Below are 17,642 nucleotides of genomic sequence, written 5' to 3'. Positions count from 1 at the left end.
TCCGGCTCCGTCACGCATCCACCAGTGCGACCGGATTCAGCGAGTCAGACGTTGCACACTCCGTTGCCGTTTCCTCATCAGTTTCGGATGAGGAACCCTCTGATGAGGACGTTGCTGAACAAGACGATCAGCCCCCAGCCCTGCTATCCATCCAGAAGAGGCTGAAGAAGGAACGCTGCCCAGTCAGGCTGTGGATGAGTCTGGTAGGGACACTGTCATCCGTGGATCAATTTGTGTCACTAGGAAGACTACACCTCCGTCCTCTTCTATACCATCTAGCTTTTCACTGGAAAAAGGACAAGACGCTAGAAGCGGTCTCGATCCCGGTTTCCGGAAAGATAAAGCCTTGTCTGACTTGGTGAAAGGACTATATCAACCTTAGAGAGGGTCTTCCCCTGACTGTTCAGACTCCCAACCACGTTCTCTTCTCGGACGCATCGGATGTAGGCTGGGGTGCGACATTAGACGGTCGGGAATGCTCGGGATTATGGAACTCGAGTCAAAGGACAATGCATTTCAACTGCAAGGAGCTACTGGCAGTACGTCTGACCTGGAAAAGCTTCAGGTCTCTCCTTCAAGGCAAAGTGGTGGAGGTGAACTCGGACAACACCACGGCTTTGGCGTACATCTCCAAGCAAGGAGGGACCTACTCTCTGACGTTGTACGAGATCGCAAGGGACCTCCTCACCTGGTCAAAAGGTCTAGACATATCACTAGTAACGAGGTTCATCCAAGGCAACTTGAATGTCATGGCAGATTGTCTCAGTCGGAAGGGACAAATAATTCCAACAGAATGGACCCTCCACAAGGATGTATGCAAGAGACTTTGGGCCACCTGGGGCCAGCCAACCATAGATCTCTTCGCAACCTCGATGACCAAGAGGCTCCCAATATTTTGCTCACCAATCCCGGACCCAGCAGCAGTTCATATAGATGCCTTTCTGCTAGATTGGTCACATCTAGATCTATATGCATTCCCTCCGTTCAAGATTGTCAACAAGGTACTGCAGAAGTTCGCCTCTCACGAAGGGACAAGGTTGACGCTAGTTGCTTCCCTCTGGCCCGCGAGAGTATGGTTCACCGAGGTACTTCGATGGCTAGTAGACGTTCCCAGAACGCTTCCCCTAAGGGTGGACCTTCTACGTCAGCCACGCGTAAAGAAGGTACACCAAGGCCTCCACGCTCTTCGTCTGACTGCCTTCAGACTATCGAAAGACTCGAGAGCTAGAGGCTTTTCGAAGGAGGCAGCCAGAGCGATGGCTAGAGCAAGGAGAACATCCACCCGTAGAGTCTACCAATCGAAGTGGGAAATCTTCCGAAACTGGTGCAAGTCAGTATCCGTATCCTCGACCAGTACCTCTGTAACTCAAATAGCTGACTTCCTCTTATATCTGAGGAAAGAACGATCTCTTTCAGCTCCCACTATCAAGGGTTACAGAAGCATGTTGGCATCAGTCTTCCGTCACAGAGGCTTAGATCTTTCCAACAATAAAGATCTACAGGACCTCCTTAAGTCTTTTGAGACCACGAAGGAGCATCGTTTGGTTACACCTGGTTGGAATTTAGACGTGGTACTAAGATTCCTTATGTCAGACAGGTTCGAACCGCTACAATCAGCCTCCCTGAAAGATCTCACCTTAAAGACTCTTTTCCTGGTATGCTTAGCCACAGCTAAAAGAGTCAGTGAGATTCATGCCTTCAGCAAGAACATCGGATTCTCATCCGAAACGGCTACATGTTCTACAACTTGGTTTTCTAGCCAAAAACAAGCTGCCTTCTCGGCCTTGGCCAATATCGTTCGATATTCCAAACTTATCGTATGGTTGGAAATGAACTAGAAAGAGTCTTCATGTCCTGTAAGAGCTCTTAAGTTCTATTTAAAACGAACTAAACCTTTACGAGGCCCGTCTGAAGCTTTATGGTGTTCAGTTAATAAACCATCTTTGCCTATGTCAAAGAATGCTTTATCCTATTTTATCAGACTGTTAATACGAGAAGCTCATTCCCATCTGAATGAGGAAGACCAAGCTTTGCTGAAGGTAAGGACACACGAAGTTAGAGCTGTCGCAACTTCCGTGGCCTTTAAACAAAATAGATCTCTGCAAAGTATAATCGACGCAACCTATTGGAAAAGCAAGTCAGTATTCGCGTCTTTTTATCTTAAGAATGTCCAGTCTCTTTACGAGAACTGCTACACTCTGGGACCATTCGTAGCAACGAGTGCAGTAGTGGGTGAGGGCTCACCACTACAATTCCCTAATTCCATAACCTTTTTAATCTTTCTCTTGAAATGTTTTATTATTGTTTTTTGGGTTGTCCGGAAGGCTAAGAAGCCTTTCGCATCCTACTTGATTTGGCGGGTGGTCAAAGTCATTTCTTGAGAAGCGCCTAGATTAGAGGTTTTGATGAGGTCCTGTTGTATGGGTTGCAACCCTTGATACTTCAGATCCTAGGGGTCGCTCAGCATCCTAAGAGGATCGCGAGGCTCCGTAAGGAAGACGTACTTAAAAAGGCAGAGTAATTGTTCAAGTCGACTTCCTTACCAGGTACTTATTTATTTTATGTTTGTTATTTTGAATAACTGCTAAAATGAAATACAAAATACTTAGCTCATAATAATGTAAACAAGTAATGCTGGTCTCTACCCACCCCCCTGGGTGTGAATCAGCTTATATAATCACCGGCTAAATTTAATATTGAAAAATGTTATTTTTATTATTAAAATAAATTTTTGAATATACTTACCCGGTGATTATATATTAAAGGACCCTCCCTTCCTCCCCAATAGAGACCCAGTGGACCGAGGAGAAAATTGGTTCTGTGTTTACATTGAGTACTGAGTACCTGCTCGACAGATGGCGCTGTTGATGTACACCCCCTACCTGCATAGCGATCGCTGGCGTATTTTGAACGTAGAGTTTTCTGTCGAGCAACAGAGTTGCAGCTTATATAATCACCGGGTAAGTATATTCAAAAATTTATTTTATTAATAAAAATAACATTTTTTAATCAAAATATCATATTTCTAATAAGTCTGGTTACTGTCTAAAAACTTTTCTGTCCTTTATTAATTAATTGTACCACAATTGTTGCCTGCTTCAATAAGTAGCCTCTTCCCGTGCTTGTGCAAGCACCTTTTTCTTTTGTAATCGGGCAATTATTTCCATAAATCTTACTTTCAAATCATGCGCTTGAATGTCATGGAATCTTGCAGCTGCTTTGGAGGTGTTTACTAATTTTGTGCTGTAGTGAAGAGAGAATTTAGTTTCTTCTTTTATTAATCCAGTCTTAGATACTCAAAAATATTCTTTTGATAACTTGTATTAGGCCCTACAGTATATTTAGATGCTAGTAAGATTGAAAGGTTGTAGAGCTAATATCTAACAGGACACATTTATGTGCCATGAGGTCAGTTTTATATCATCCCTCAACTTCTTCTTCAGGTTTTTTGGCAGCTAATTGTAGTTCTTCTAATTATTGGTCTTGCCCTTTTTCTAATTTACATAGCTCCAGAAGATCTCAATCTAGACCCAGGTCTTGTTGCTCTAATAGAAGACAGTTCTGACAATCTATTTCCTTTATTTCTTGTGAGAGGAAGATTTACTCTTTGAAGCAAAGTATAAATAATAGATTTTATTGAAATGGTAGGGTGCAGCTATAGCACTTGGCCATAATGGGAATAACTACTTCTGTAAGTGATGCTTTTACGATATGTAAATGTATTCAAAATTCAGTTTATCTTCAATAAATGGCAAGCTTTGTTTTGTAATCAATTGAGTAATGATAAAAGATTAAATCTGTTACTTGGTATTTGAATTCTTTTGTTTTTCATAACAGATAAATGTTCAATATTGATGTAATTCAGTCCCATCTTTTAATAGGTTGCAGGTGTTTGTTTAATGCATCTGCATGACTCGATCCCAGAATGCAGAGTGCTGAAAGAAATTAAAAAGATTTTAGTCTATTATCTTAACTTTTTGAACAGCAATGAATATTAAGTCTTGGTAACAAATCTATTTAAGAAACTTTGTCTAAATCTTCAATGTAGTTTATCCAGTTATTAGATTTTTAAAAGGTCTTTTATATATTTAATGAGATTTAAGTTTATCAAATTCAGTTTGCCTAATTATTTATTTATAATTATGATAATTGAAAGTTAGTGGTTAATGGTATTTATATAAATGGTCATACAGTATGCTGTTTGAATATTAAAATTTTTCTACAAACTGTAATTTTTCAATATTAAACTTACCCGATAATCATGTAGCTGTCAACTCCGTTGCCCGACAGAATTCTATGGAGGGATACGCCAGCTATCACAATACTAGAAGGGGGTGTATTTACCAGCGCCACCTGTGGCCAGGTACTCAAGTACTTCTTGTTGACACCTCCTCAATTATTCCTCTGTCGTGCTTCCGGCAAGACGTTCTGGGATACGCTTATGTTCTTGGAGTATTTTCACGACTTTGGTGAAGTATTTCTCTTTGATTTCGGCTGTCGCTTTACTGGAAACTTCTATATTAGCTTAGTTAGCTTTTGGAATTAATTTGATTATTTTTGGTGACGAAGAGAGTATGAACTCTCTTTCACCTTTAAATGGCCGACCCTTCCCTTAGACGGAAGTGTTGGTGTCTAAGAGAGTATAGACTCTCTTTCTTAATTTTGCTTAACAAAAGTTATAGATTTATTTTATATCTCTCCGCCTCTTATAGGCCTCTTCGATTAACTTCCTTTTATTATAAACTCATTAAAATTAATTTTTATATTTGTTTATATTCGACCTTCCTAATAGTAGGCGGTCTTTTACCGAAGTTAATTAACTTTGAGCCCGTCATTTCGGTTTTACCTGTTAACATATTATGCTATTTTAATGTTTTTGAAAGAATTTCTTTGATAGTCTCGTACTGTTTTCAAAGTTGAACTAACGTTTTGTTTTGTCTCTGCAGTTGTTGACGTTCAGAACGTTCAACTTGCACTCTATCGTTACGATAGAGAAAGAATGTTCACGGTTTCACGTTGCAGTAAGAGTAACCGTGTCTAGCGTTTTGTTCATTCTTTCTTAACTTAATGGTTTTGATCCTAATAAAGGAACTTTTCAGTTTTTTTCCTTTAACAATAATATGTTTTAACGATATATATGATTGGGCTCTTCTCTCAGGTTCTAAGCAAGAGAGAGAGAGAGAGAGAGAGAGAGAGATAGAGACGGAGGGAGAAAGAGGATAAACGTTTCATTCAAGCCTGCCAGGCGTACGAGTAACGTCGTTATCGTTTTTTGCTCTTCTCCCTAGTCTCTTTAGGGGAAGAAACTAAACGTTTCTAGAGTGATCTAGTGTTTAGTCTCTTTCCAACCACTGAATTATCTTTCATTAGATTTTTCTGTTACATTGTAATTCTGTTTTCGCAATTACTAACTTTGAGAAAGGATAGAATTGCGTATTTCAGGTACAAACCACTTAAAGTTTCGAGTTCAGTGAAATAAGTGCAAACAGAAATCAAAGTGATAAGTGATTAGTGCGTGAGGGTACTTTTGTGCGCGCCAGTCGTCCTCCCAGTCCGGGACCTCTTGCAAGCTCCCAAGCCCAGGGGAGAAGCAATGTCGAAGGGCATAAGGGTTCAGCAGGCCTTGATCGACGCACAGAAGTATTCTCGGTGGTTGTGGGCGTGTCTTACCGAGACCGTCACTCCCACCCGCAGACGATTGAGCCCTTATTTTGCTCGTCTGCAGAAGAGATTAGGGGAGAAAATAAAGGCAGAGTAACGCTGGTCTCAGGTCTCAAGACTTCTTAAACGTTAAGTCCAGACCTATGCCAGACGTACGAAGTTAAAGTTCACAATCCGAGTGCATCCATACAGTCACAACTTTCGGTCTTGATGCGTGAGTGTCGGGCTGAGAGTGTTGCACCTCCTCCTCCGCCTACACTCCCTCCACCTGTTCTCGCTCCGCCTGTGCTCGCCCAGCCTGCACCTGCTCCGCCTGTGCTCGCCCAGCCTGCACCTGCTCCGCCTGTGCTCGCCCAGCCTGCACCTGCTCCGCCTGTGCTCGCCCAGCCTGCACCTGCTCCGCCTGGTCGCAGCACCATCTGCCAGGCGTACGATGTTGTGAACTCTACTACAGTCCATGCAAGCACAGCTTTCGGACTTGATGAGTGAGTGTCGGGCTGAGAGTGTTGCTCCTCCGCCTCCGCCTACACTCCCTCCTCCTACACTCGCTCCGCCTGATCACAGTACCATCTGCCAGGCGTACGATGTTGTGGACTCTACTACAGTCCATGCAAGCACAGCTTTCGGACTTGATGAGTGAGTGTCGGGCTGAGAGTGTTGCTCCTCCGCCTCCGCCTACACTCCCTCCTCCTACACTCGCTCCGCCTGATCACAGTACCATCTGCCAGGCGTATGATGTTGTGGACTCTACTACAGTCCATGCAAGCACAGCTTTCGGACTTGATGCGTGAGTGTCGGGCTGAGAGTGTTGCTCCTCCGCCTCCGCCTACACTCCCTCCACCTACACTCGCTCCGCCTGATCGCAGTACCACCTGCCAGCAGTTCCACCTGCCAGGCGTACGATGTTGAGACACGTGCTGAGTTTGCTGTTCCCTGTGGTGTTCAGCCTCCGCCTTTCTTAAGGCAACCTTTACATTGGGATCAGGAGGATTATACCTCTCTTCCTCCGCCTCCACTTGCTGCTCCACCAGTGATGCAACACTCGGTTGAGGTACAACAACCTCTCCCGTCCATGAGTCAGTTTCCTCAGCTCTTGCTGCAGCGAGCTCAACCCTCCATAAGGCAAGCACCACAACACCTTAGCCTTGCGCCTCAGGAGCCTCAGCTTGCGAGACATTTACCTTGTTCTGCGCAGCCTCTTCCTCATCGCGCTCCGCTCACACCACAGGAACTGGAACTTGCTACTCCGCTTCCGCCAACCGCTCAGCAAGCGCAACCCTTGGGTTCAACCACTCATGCTAGGAGTCAGCCTCCTCCACCCATGCGCCTTCCTTCTGCTTGTCTTTTATTCAGCCTTTGCAGACTGAGCCTCAGGTGTTCCCTCATCGGAGTCTTGAAGAGGAAACCACACTATTGTTGTTCCAGCTCGTTCTGACTCTGCTGTTCAGCATACCATGGTTTAAACCCCATGCAAGCATGCATAAAGCACTCTAGCACTGGTCATGGAATTTCTGAGAAATGTTAAACGCCATGCACACGCTCTGCTTTCCTTTCAGCAGGCTCTGCTTACAGCAGGCTCTGCTTACTACATGCTCAGCATTCAGCATGCTCTGCATTCAGCATGCTCTGCATACAACATGCTCTGCATACAGCATGCTCTGCATTCAGCATGCTCTGCATACAACATGCTCTACATACAGCATGCTCTGCATTCAGCATACTCTGCATACATCATGCTCTGCATACCTTACCGCATGCTTCTCAACACATCTTGGGTTGTTGCCAACTCACTAGACTGTCAAGCAGTTTCATAACGTTGCCTTCTAGTCTGCTGCTTTGCACCAGTGAACTCTCACTCAGAGAACTTAGCTTTTCTAGGATAAGGTCCCTGTGGATGAGAAAGTTCTTTTCTCCCTCCTTCTGATATTCCCTTGAGGACTCTGTCATTTGGAGGGAGCCTTTAGCTGCATAACCTCTTATGGACTTTTATTTAAGCATAACATGCTTACAGGGAAGGTAATGGTTACACTTCAGCCGCTAATCCCGTCTGTTACCACACCTGCTCCCATAGACCTTGAGCTGTGTTGCATGACATGCAGTCCAAGCTTAGTCCTTGTTAGAGGATTTTTTGTTTACGGAGTCAATGTGTCACGGGGAAGACGTTCAACAACCAACAGAAGGGACTTGTTGTGACGCAGTGCGGCAACCTCAGCAACCCGTTAAGGAGTTGTCTGTACGACCCAGACAGTCTAGACAGATTCGGGTTGTCACTGTACTTCCTCGCTTGCCCATGATTGACAGTTTACAGACTGTGCAGCAGTATCATGATCTTGTGTCCGGCTCCGTCAGACGACTGGCTTTTAAGAGCTCTCTCAAGTCGTCGCTGTCTGGAGATTTTCAAATGGACTATGGATCTGACCAAGGAACTGGGCCTCCTGGTCAATTTTGAGGAGTCTCAGCTCGTTCCATCCCAGACCATTGTCTCCTTGGGTATGGATCTTCAGAGTCAAGCTTTTCGGACTTGTCCGTCGGCCCCAAGGATCTTCCAAGCCCTAGAATGCATCCAGAGCATGCTGAGAAGGAACCGATGCTTAGTCAGGCAGTGGATGAGTCTAACAGGGACACTTTCATCGCTGGCCCTGTTCATCGAGTTAGGGAGACTCCACCTCCGCCCCCTTCAGTATCATCTAGCTGCTCACTGGATAAAGGACATGACGCTAGAGACGGGCTCAGTTCCTGTTTCCGAAGAGATGAGGTCTACTCTAACGTGGTGGAAGAACAGCATTCTTCTCAAGGAAGGTCTACCTTTGGCTGTTCAGACCTCCGACCACCGTCTCTTCTCGGACGCATCGGACACGGGCTGGGGTGCGACACTGGACGGACAGGAATGCTCGGGAACATGGAATCAGGAGCAAAGGACACTTCACATCTATTGCAAGGAGTTGTTGGCAGTTCATTTGGCCTTGATAAACTTCAAGTCCCTCCAGCTTAACAAGGTGGTGGAGGTGAACTCCGACTACACCACAGCCTTGGCTTACATCTCCAAGCAGGGAGGGACTCATTCGAGGAAGTTGTTCGAGATCGCAAGGGACCTCCTCATTTGGTCAAAAGATCGAAAGCTCACGCTGGTAACGAGGCTCATTCAGGGCGATATGAATGTCATGGCAGATCGCCTCAGCCGGAAGGGTCAGGTCTTCCCCACAGAGTGGACCCTTCACAAGAATGTTTGCAGCAGACTTTGGGCCCTGTGGGGTCAGCCAACCATAGATCTATTCGCTACCTCGATGACCAAGAGGCTCCTCTTGTATTGTTCTCCGATTCCAGACCCAGCAGCAGTTCGCGTGGATGCCTTTCTGCTGGATTGGTCCCATCTCAACCTGTATGCATTCCCGCCGTTCAAGATTGTCAACAGGGTACTTCAGAAGTTCGCCTCTCACAAAGGGACACGGCTGACGTTGGTTGCTCCCCTCTGGCCCGCGAGAGAATGGTTCACTGAGGTACTGCAATGGCTGGTCGACGTTCCCAGGACTCTTCCTCCTAGAGTGGACCTTCTGCGTCAACCTCACGTAAAGAAGGTACACCCAACCTCCACGCTCTTCGTCTGACTGCCTTCAGACTATCGAAAGACTCTCAAGAGCTAGAGGCTTTTCGAAGGAGGCAGCCAGAGCGATTGCCAGAGCAAGGACGACATCCACTCTCAGAGTCTATCAGTCTTAATGGGAAGTCTTCCGAAGCTGGTGCAAGGCCAATGCAGTTTTCCTCAACCAGTACCAATGTAACCCAGATTGCTGACTTCCTGTTACATCTAAGGAACGTAAGATCCCTATCAGCTCCTACGATCAAGGGTTACAGAAGTTTGTTGGCAGCGGTTTTCCGCCACAGAGGCTTGGATCTTTCCTCCAACAAAGATCTACAGGACCTCCTTAGGTCTTTTGAGACCTCAAAGGAACGTCGGTTGTCCACTCCAGGCTGGAATCTAGACGTGGTCCTAAGGTTCCTAATGTCATCAGGATTTGAACCGCTCCAATCAGCCTCTTTTAAGGACCTCACATTAAAAACTCTTTTCCTCGTGTGCTTAGCAACAGGTAAAAGAGTAAGTGAGATCCACGCCTTCAGCAGGAACATAGGTTTCACATCTGAAACGGCTACATGTTCCTTGCAGCTCGGTTTTTTGGCTAAAAACGAGCTTCCTTCCCGTCCTTGGCCTAAGTCGTTCGAGATCCCAAGCCTGTCCAACATGGTGGGGAACGAACTGGAGAGAGTACTTTGCCCAGTTAGAGCTCTTAAGTACTATCTAAGAAGGTCAAAACCATTACGAGGACAATCAGAAGCCTTATGGTGTGCTATCAAGAAGCCTTCTCTACCAATGTCTAAGAACTCAGTTTCTTACTACATCAGGCTTCTGATTAGAGAAGCAAATTCTCATCTGAAGGAAGAAGACCTTGCTTTGCTGAAGGTAAGGACACATGAAGTGAGAGCTGTGGCTACTTCAGTGGCCTTCAAACAGAACCGTTCTCTGCAGAGTGTTATGGATGCAACCTATTGGAGAAACAAGTCAGTGTTCGCATCATTCTATCTCAAAGATGTCCAGTCTCTTTACGAGTACTGCTACACCCTGGGTCCATTCGTAGCAACGAATGCAGTAGTAGGCGAGGGCTCAGCCACTACATTCCCATAATCCCATAACTTTTTAACCTTTCTCTTGAATACTTTTTATGGGTTGTACGGTCGGCTAAGAAGCCTTCCACATCCTTGTTGATTTGGCGGGTGGTCAATTCTTTCTTGAGAAGCGCCAAGGTTAAAGGTTGTGATGAGGTCCTTTAGTATGGGTTGCAGCCCTGTATACTTTAGCACCTTTGAGTTGATTCAGCCTCCCAAGAGGAACGCTGCGCTCAGTAAGGAAGACGATCTTATTAAAGGCAGAGTAACGGTTCAAGTCGACTTCCTTACCAGGTACTTATTATTTCATTGTTATTGTGGATAACTGATTATATGAAATATGGGATACTTAGCTATCCTTTAATCTTGTACACTGGTTTTCACCCACCCCCCTGGGTGTGAATCAGCTACATGATTATCGGGTAAGTTTAATATTGAAAAATGTTATTTTTATTAATAAAATAAATTTTTGAATATACTTACCCGATAATCATGATTTAATCGACCCTCCCTTCCTCCCCATAGAGAACCAGTGGACCGAGGAATAATTGAGGAGGTGTCAACAAGAAGTACTTGAGTACCTGGCCACAGGTGGCGCTGGTAAATACACCCCCTTCTAGTATTGTGATAGCTGGCGTATCCCTCCATAGAATTCTGTCGGGCAACGGAGTTGACAGCTACATGATTATCGGGTAAGTATATTCAAAAATTTATTTTATTAATAAAAATAACATTTTAAGGAAGTAAATGAATTGCTGTAAATCAGGTGCATGATGAATGATACTGCAAAACAACAGTTTTATTTCCATTTGAAATTGCGATAGTTTTATCAGAACCTTTTTTTTATAGTTTTCAGATTTCAAAAGTTTAAGGTTAGATAGATTAACAAGCTTTGGTTCAGGTAGTGTTACAGATTCTTATTTGAACTTTTTCAATATTAATCTTACCCGATGATCATGTAGCTGTCAACTCCGTTGCCCGACAGAAATCTACGGTCGGGATACGCCAGCGATCGCTATCCAGGTGGGGGTGTACTCAACAGCGCCATCTGTGAGCATGTACTCAAGTACTTCTTGTCAACAAGAACTCAATTTTTCCTCTGTCGTGCCGCCGGCAAGACCTACTTGGATACGCTGTTGATTTTGGAGTTATTGTTCACGATTTGGTGATGTATTTGCTCTAAAGTTTAGCCTTCGCTGTTCAGGAAGCTTTATCCTTAGCTTAGCAAGCTTTTGGAATTAATTTGATTTATTGGTTAACGAACTTTGCTTAATTTTGGAATTCCCCCTTGACTACTTCTAAATTCAAGATGTCTGACCAGTCCCAAGTTCCTAAATACAGGCAGTGTAGTGTTAGGACTTGTACTAGGCGTCTTCCGAAGGCCTCTATAGATCCTCACACCGTATGTTCCAATTGTAGGGGTAAATCCTGTCAATTGGAAGATCGATGTGGGGAATGTGCTGGGCTTTCGGAATTCGATTTTAATGAATTCCTTAGATATGCACGTAGGTTAGAGAAGGAGAGAGATAGGAGGAGTTCTTCTCGCTCTGTGGATTTTTCCTCTCCCCATGCCCCTCAACCTTTTCCTTCCCCTGTGGTGGTGACTCCCGAACCTGCTACGAGTGCTCAGCCTGCAATGGCTGATATGTTGCGTGCCATTCAGGCTCTCGGTGAGAAGGTGGAGTCGTTGGTTAGTGACCGTAATCAGCTCTTGGCAGATGTCAGAGAGCTGAAAGCGAAGAGTGCAGTGGGAAGTGTTAGTGCTAGTGATGTGCATAGTGTCAGTGTCAGTGTTGCGCATGAGGGTACATCTGTGCGTGCCAGTCGTCCTCCCAGTCCGGGACCTCTTGCAAGCTCCCAAGCCCAGGGGAGAAGCAATGTCGAAGGACCAAAGGGTTCGGCAGGCCTTGATCGGCGCACGGATGTATCCTCAGTGGTTGCGGACGTATCTGTTAAGGATCGTCCCATCCACATACAGACGAATGAGCCCTTACATTCCTCGTCTGTGGAAGAAGTTTCCAGGAGGAAACGGTGGACCAAGGTCTCACGACCGCTCAAACGTAAGGTCCCTTCCGAGCTAGTCCAACGGCCCAGGTGTAGCCACTGGGTCAGTTTGGACTCGCCGCAGTCATCTGATGACTGCACACCTCCCAAGAGAGGTAGAGTGGTCCCTCAACAGGCTACTGCTCCGTCTGTTGTTGCTCCAACCACAGTAGACCCTAAGTGGTCCATGCTGCAGACTATGCAGTCTCAGCTTGCGGCATTCATGCAGGAGTATCATGCCGAGAAAGTTAACACCTCTCCTGTTAACCTACAACCCGCAGAGGTTGTGCGCTCAGCAGATACTGCGGCTGCCTGCTCCCACACTCCACCTGTGAGAGCTCCTCCACCGATGCGCAGTCCTCCCTGCCAGACGCATGTTCTTGCTGCACCATCTGCTAACATGCGTGAGCTGCCGCATCAGGAGTTGCCGGGTTCCAGCACTATGCGGCATTCTCCTCAGCCCATGCAGCATGCTCTGCATACCTTACAGCATGCTCCGCATACCATGCAGCATGAGCCGCATACCTTACAGCATGCTCTGCATACCATACCGCATGCTCCTCAGCCCACCGCAGCCCCTCCCACACACCAGCCCTCTGCTTTTGTTGTTGCCAGCTCGCAGACCGACCAGCAGAGGCATGATGTTGGATCCGCAGGTACGCATGCACCCGTTCTGCCGGATTCAGCCGTTCAGCTTGCTGCTCTGCCTTTGCCACTCACAACTCAACTTTCGGATGATGATGTATCGGATGATGAAGCTGCACATCTGGATGAACCTCACTCTGATGTTGAAGGACACAAGTCTTCGCCACCCTCCTTAGACTTTCGCAAAGTCCTTGCCTTGTTCAGGGACTTGTATCCTGAGCATTTTGTGTCTGCAACCCCTCGTTCTCCTCCCTCCGAGTTTGCTCTGGGCATGCAGTCTGCTGCGCCTGCCTTCACCAAGCTTGTTCTCGCCAGATCATCTAGGAGAGCTTTGAGGGTTATGGGGGACTGGTTGCATTCCAAGAAGCAACTGGGAAGGACCTCTTTTGTCTTTCCTCCTCCCAAGCTTGCTTCTAAGTCGAGCGTCTGGTATGCCACGGGAGAGGAACCCGGCTTGGGGGTTCCTGCCTCTGACCAGGCCGACTTCTCAAGTCTGGTTGACTCTCCCCGCAGGTTGGCTATGAGACGTTCGAAGATCTGCTGGTCCTTTTCCGATTTAGATCATCTGTTGAAGGGAGTCTTTCATGCCTTCGAGATATTCAACTTCCTCGATTGGTGTTTGGGAGCCTTAAGCAGGAAGACTTCCCCTTCAGATAAGGACTCGGCCATGCTGATCATGTCTAGCATGGACAAGGCAATTCGGGATGGGTCTGGTGAACTTGCGGCTTCATATGTTTCAGGAGTCCTTAAGAAGAGAGAACATCTTTGCTCCTTCTTATCTGCTGGTATCACTCCTTGCCAGAAGTCAGAGTTGTTGTTTGCTCCTCTCTCCAAGTGTCTGTTTCCGGAGGAGTTGGTTAAGGGGATGGCTGCCTCACTTATCCAGAAGGATACTCATGATCTGATGGCTTCTTCTGCACGTAAGGCTAAAACCTTACCTTCCGTGCCTAGACCCTTCCGCCCTGCAGCAGTTGACACACCTGCTTCTAGGTTCATCCCGCCCTTTCGTGGCAGAACCTCCAGCAGAGGAGGTACCCGTGCAGACAGTCACCGTGGCAAGTCCAAGAAGGGTTCCAAGTCCGCAAAAGGCAAGTTTTGACTGCCTTCCTCTCCAGACAGCAGTAGGAGCCAGACTCAAGACCTTCTGGCAAGCTTGGGAGAGCAGAGGTGCAGACACTCAGTCTGTGAAGTGGCTAAGGGAGGGATACAGAATTCCGTTCTGCCGCAATCCCCCTCTAGCTACATCTCCCATCAACCTCTCTCCCAACTACAAGGAGAAGGACAAGAGGCTAGCGTTGCAACAAGAGGTGTCGCTCTTGCTACAGAAGGAAGCGGTGGTCATAGTCCGGGATCATCAATCCCCGGGCTTTTACAACCGTCTCTTCCTGGTAGCCAAGAAGACAGGAGGTTGGAGACCGGTGCTGGACGTCAGTGCTCTCAATGCTTTTGTCACCAAGCAGACGTTCACGATGGAGACGACGAAGTCGGTCCTAGCAGCGGTCAGGCAGGAGGACTGGATGGTCTCGTTAGACCTGAAAGACGCATACTTTCACGTCCCCATCCATCCAGACTCCCAACCTTTCCTAAGATTCGTCTTTGGAAAGGTTGTGTACCAGTTCCAAGCCCTGTGCTTTGGCCTAAGCACGGCACCTCTTGTGTTTACCAGACTGATGAGGAATATTGCGAAATTCCTTCACTTGGCAGACATCAGAGCCTCCCTCTATTTAGACGACTGGCTTTTAAGAGCTCCCACAAGTCGTTGCTGTCTGGAGAATCTCAGATGGACTATGGATCTGACCAAGGAACTGGGCCTCCTGGTCAATTTAGAGAAGTCCCAGCTCGTCCCATCCCAGACCATTGTCTACCTGGGTATGGAGATTCAGAGTCGAGCTTTTCGGGCTTTTCCGTCGGCCCCAAGGATCAACCAAGCCCTAGAATGCATCCAGAGCATGCTGAGAAGGAACCGATGCTCAGTCAGGCAGTGGATGAGTCTAACAGGGACACTTTCATCGCTGGCCCTGTTCATCGAGTTAGGGAGACTCCACCTCCGCCCCCTTCAGTATCATCTAGCTGCTCACTGGAAAAGGGACATGACGCTAGAAACGGTCTCAGTTCCTGTTTCCGAAGAGATGAGGTCTACTCTAACGTGGTGGAAGAACAGCATTCTTCTCAAGGAAGGTCTACCATTGGCTGTTCAGACCCCCGACCACCGTCTCTTCTCGGACGCATCAGACACGGGCTGGGGTGCGACACTGGACGGACAGGAATGCTCGGGAACATGGAATCAGGAGCAAAGGACACTTCACATCAATTGCAAGGAGTTGTTGGCGGTTCATCTGGCCTTGATAAACTTCAAGTCCCTCCAGCTAAACAAGGTGGTGGAGGTGAACTCCGACAACACCACAGCCTTGGCTTACATCTCCAAGCAGGGAGGGACTCATTCGAGGAAGTTGTTCGAGATCGCAAGGGACCTCCTCATTTGGTCAAAAGATCGAAAGCTCACGCTGGTAACGAGGTTCATTCAGGGCGATATGAATGTCATGGCAGATCGCCTCAGCCGGAAGGGTCAGGTCATCCCCACAGAGTGGACCCTTCACAAGAATGTTTGCAGCAGACTTTGGGCCCTGTGGGGTCAGCCAACCATAGATCTGTTCGCTACCTCGATGACCAAGAGGCTCCCGTTGTATTGTTCTCCGATTCCAGACCCAGCAGCAGTTCACGTGGATGCCTTTCTGCTGGATTGGTCCCATCTCGACCTGTATGCATTCCCGCCGTTCAAGATTGTCAACAGGGTACTTCAGAAGTTCGCCTCTCACAAAGGGACACGGCTGACGTTGGTTGCTCCCCTCTGGCCCGTGAGAGAATGGTTCACAGAGGTACTGCAATGGCTGGTCGACGTTCCCAGGACTCTTCCTCTAAGAGTGGACCTTCTGCGTCAACCTCACGTAAAGAAGGTACACCCAAACCTCCACGCTCTTCGTCTGACTGCCTTCAGACTATCGAAAGACTCTCAAGAGCTAGAGGCTTTTCGAAGGAGGCAGCCAGAGCGATTGCCAGAGCAAGGAGGACATCCACTCTCAGAGTCTATCAGTCTAAATGGGAAGTCTTCCGAAGCTGGTGCAAGGCCAATGCAGTTTCCTCAACCAGTACCACTGTAACCCAGATTGCTGACTTCCTGTTACATCTAAGGAACGTAAGATCCCTATCAGCTCCTACGATCAAGGGTTACAGAAGTATGTTGGCAGCGGTTTTCCGCCACAGAGGCTTGGATCTTTCCACCAACAAAGATCTACAGGACCTCCTTAGGTCTTTTGAGACCTCAAAGGAACGTCGGTTGTCCACTCCAGGCTGGAATCTAGACGTGGTCCTAAGGTTCCTTATGTCATCAAGATTTGAACCGCTCCAATCAGCCTCTTTTAAGGACCTCACATTAAAAACTCTTTTCCTCGTGTGCTTAGCAACAGCTAAAAGAGTAAGTGAGATCCACGCCTTCAGCAGGAACATAGGTTTCACATCTGAAACGGCTACATGTTCCTTGCAGCTCGGTTTTTTGGCTAAAAACGAGCTTCCTTCCCGTCCTTGGCCTAAGTCGTTCGAGATCCCAAGCCTGTCCAACTTGGTGGGGAACGAACTGGAGAGAGTACTTTGCCCAGTTAGAGCTCTTAGGTACTATCTAAGAAGGTCAAAACCATTACGAGGACAATCAGAAGCCTTATGGTGTGCTATCAAGAAGCCTTCTCTACCAATGTCTAAGAACGCAGTTTCTTACTACATCAGGCTTCTGATTAGAGAAGCACATTCTCATCTGAAGGAAGAAGACCTTGCTTTGCTGAAGGTAAGGACACATGAAGTGAGAGCTGTGGCTACTTCAGTGGCCTTCAAACAGAACCGTTCTCTGCAGAGTGTTATGGATGCAACCTATTGGAGAAGCAAGTCAGTGTTCGCATCATTCTATCTCAAAGATGTCCAGTCTCTTTACGAGAACTGCTACACCCTGGGACCATTCGTAGCAGCGAGTGCAGTAGTAGGTGAGGGCTCAGCCACTACATTCCCATAATCCCATAACCTTTTTAACCTTTCTCTTGAATACTTTTTATTGTTGTTCTTTGGGTTGTACGGTCGGCTAAGAAGCCTTCCGCATCCTGGTTGATTTGAGGGGTGGTCAATTCTTTCTTGAGAAGCGCCTAGGTTAGAGGTTGTGATGAGGTCCTTTAGTATGGGTTGCAGCCCTTTATACTTCAGCACCTAGGAGTCGTTCAGCATCCTAAGAGGACCGCTAGGCTCAGTAAGGAAGACGTACTTAATAAAGGCAGAGTAATGGTTCAAGTCGACTTCCTTACCAGGTACTTATTTATTTTATGTTTGTTATTTTGAATAACTAATAAAATGAAATACGGGATACTTAGCTTCTTTGTTAACATGTATGCTGGTCTCCACCCACCACCCTGGGTGTGAATCAGCTACATGATCATCGGGTAAGATTAATATTGAAAAATGTTATTTTCATTAGTAAAATAAATTTTTGAATATACTTACCCGATGATCATGAATTAAAGAACCCGCCCTTCCTCCCCATAGAGAACCAGTGGACCGAGGAGAAAATTGAGTTCTTGTTGACAAGAAGTACTTGAGTA

General features: G+C 46.7%; 1 protein-coding gene across 1 annotated transcript in view; it reads left to right on the top strand.

Annotated features, from left to right (window-relative positions):
- LOC137647207 (WD repeat-containing protein 3) overlaps positions 1-17,642 on the top strand; it is a 145,060-nt gene that overhangs the window by 83,855 nt on the left and 43,563 nt on the right. The gene's annotated exons all lie outside the window — the stretch shown is intronic.

Source organism: Palaemon carinicauda, chromosome 9 (assembly GCF_036898095.1).
Source record: "Palaemon carinicauda isolate YSFRI2023 chromosome 9, ASM3689809v2, whole genome shotgun sequence".
Classification (NCBI taxonomy): domain Eukaryota; kingdom Metazoa; phylum Arthropoda; class Malacostraca; order Decapoda; family Palaemonidae; genus Palaemon; species Palaemon carinicauda.
Note: the sequence above shows the minus strand (reverse complement) of the source record. Positions and strands in the feature narration are given on the sequence as shown.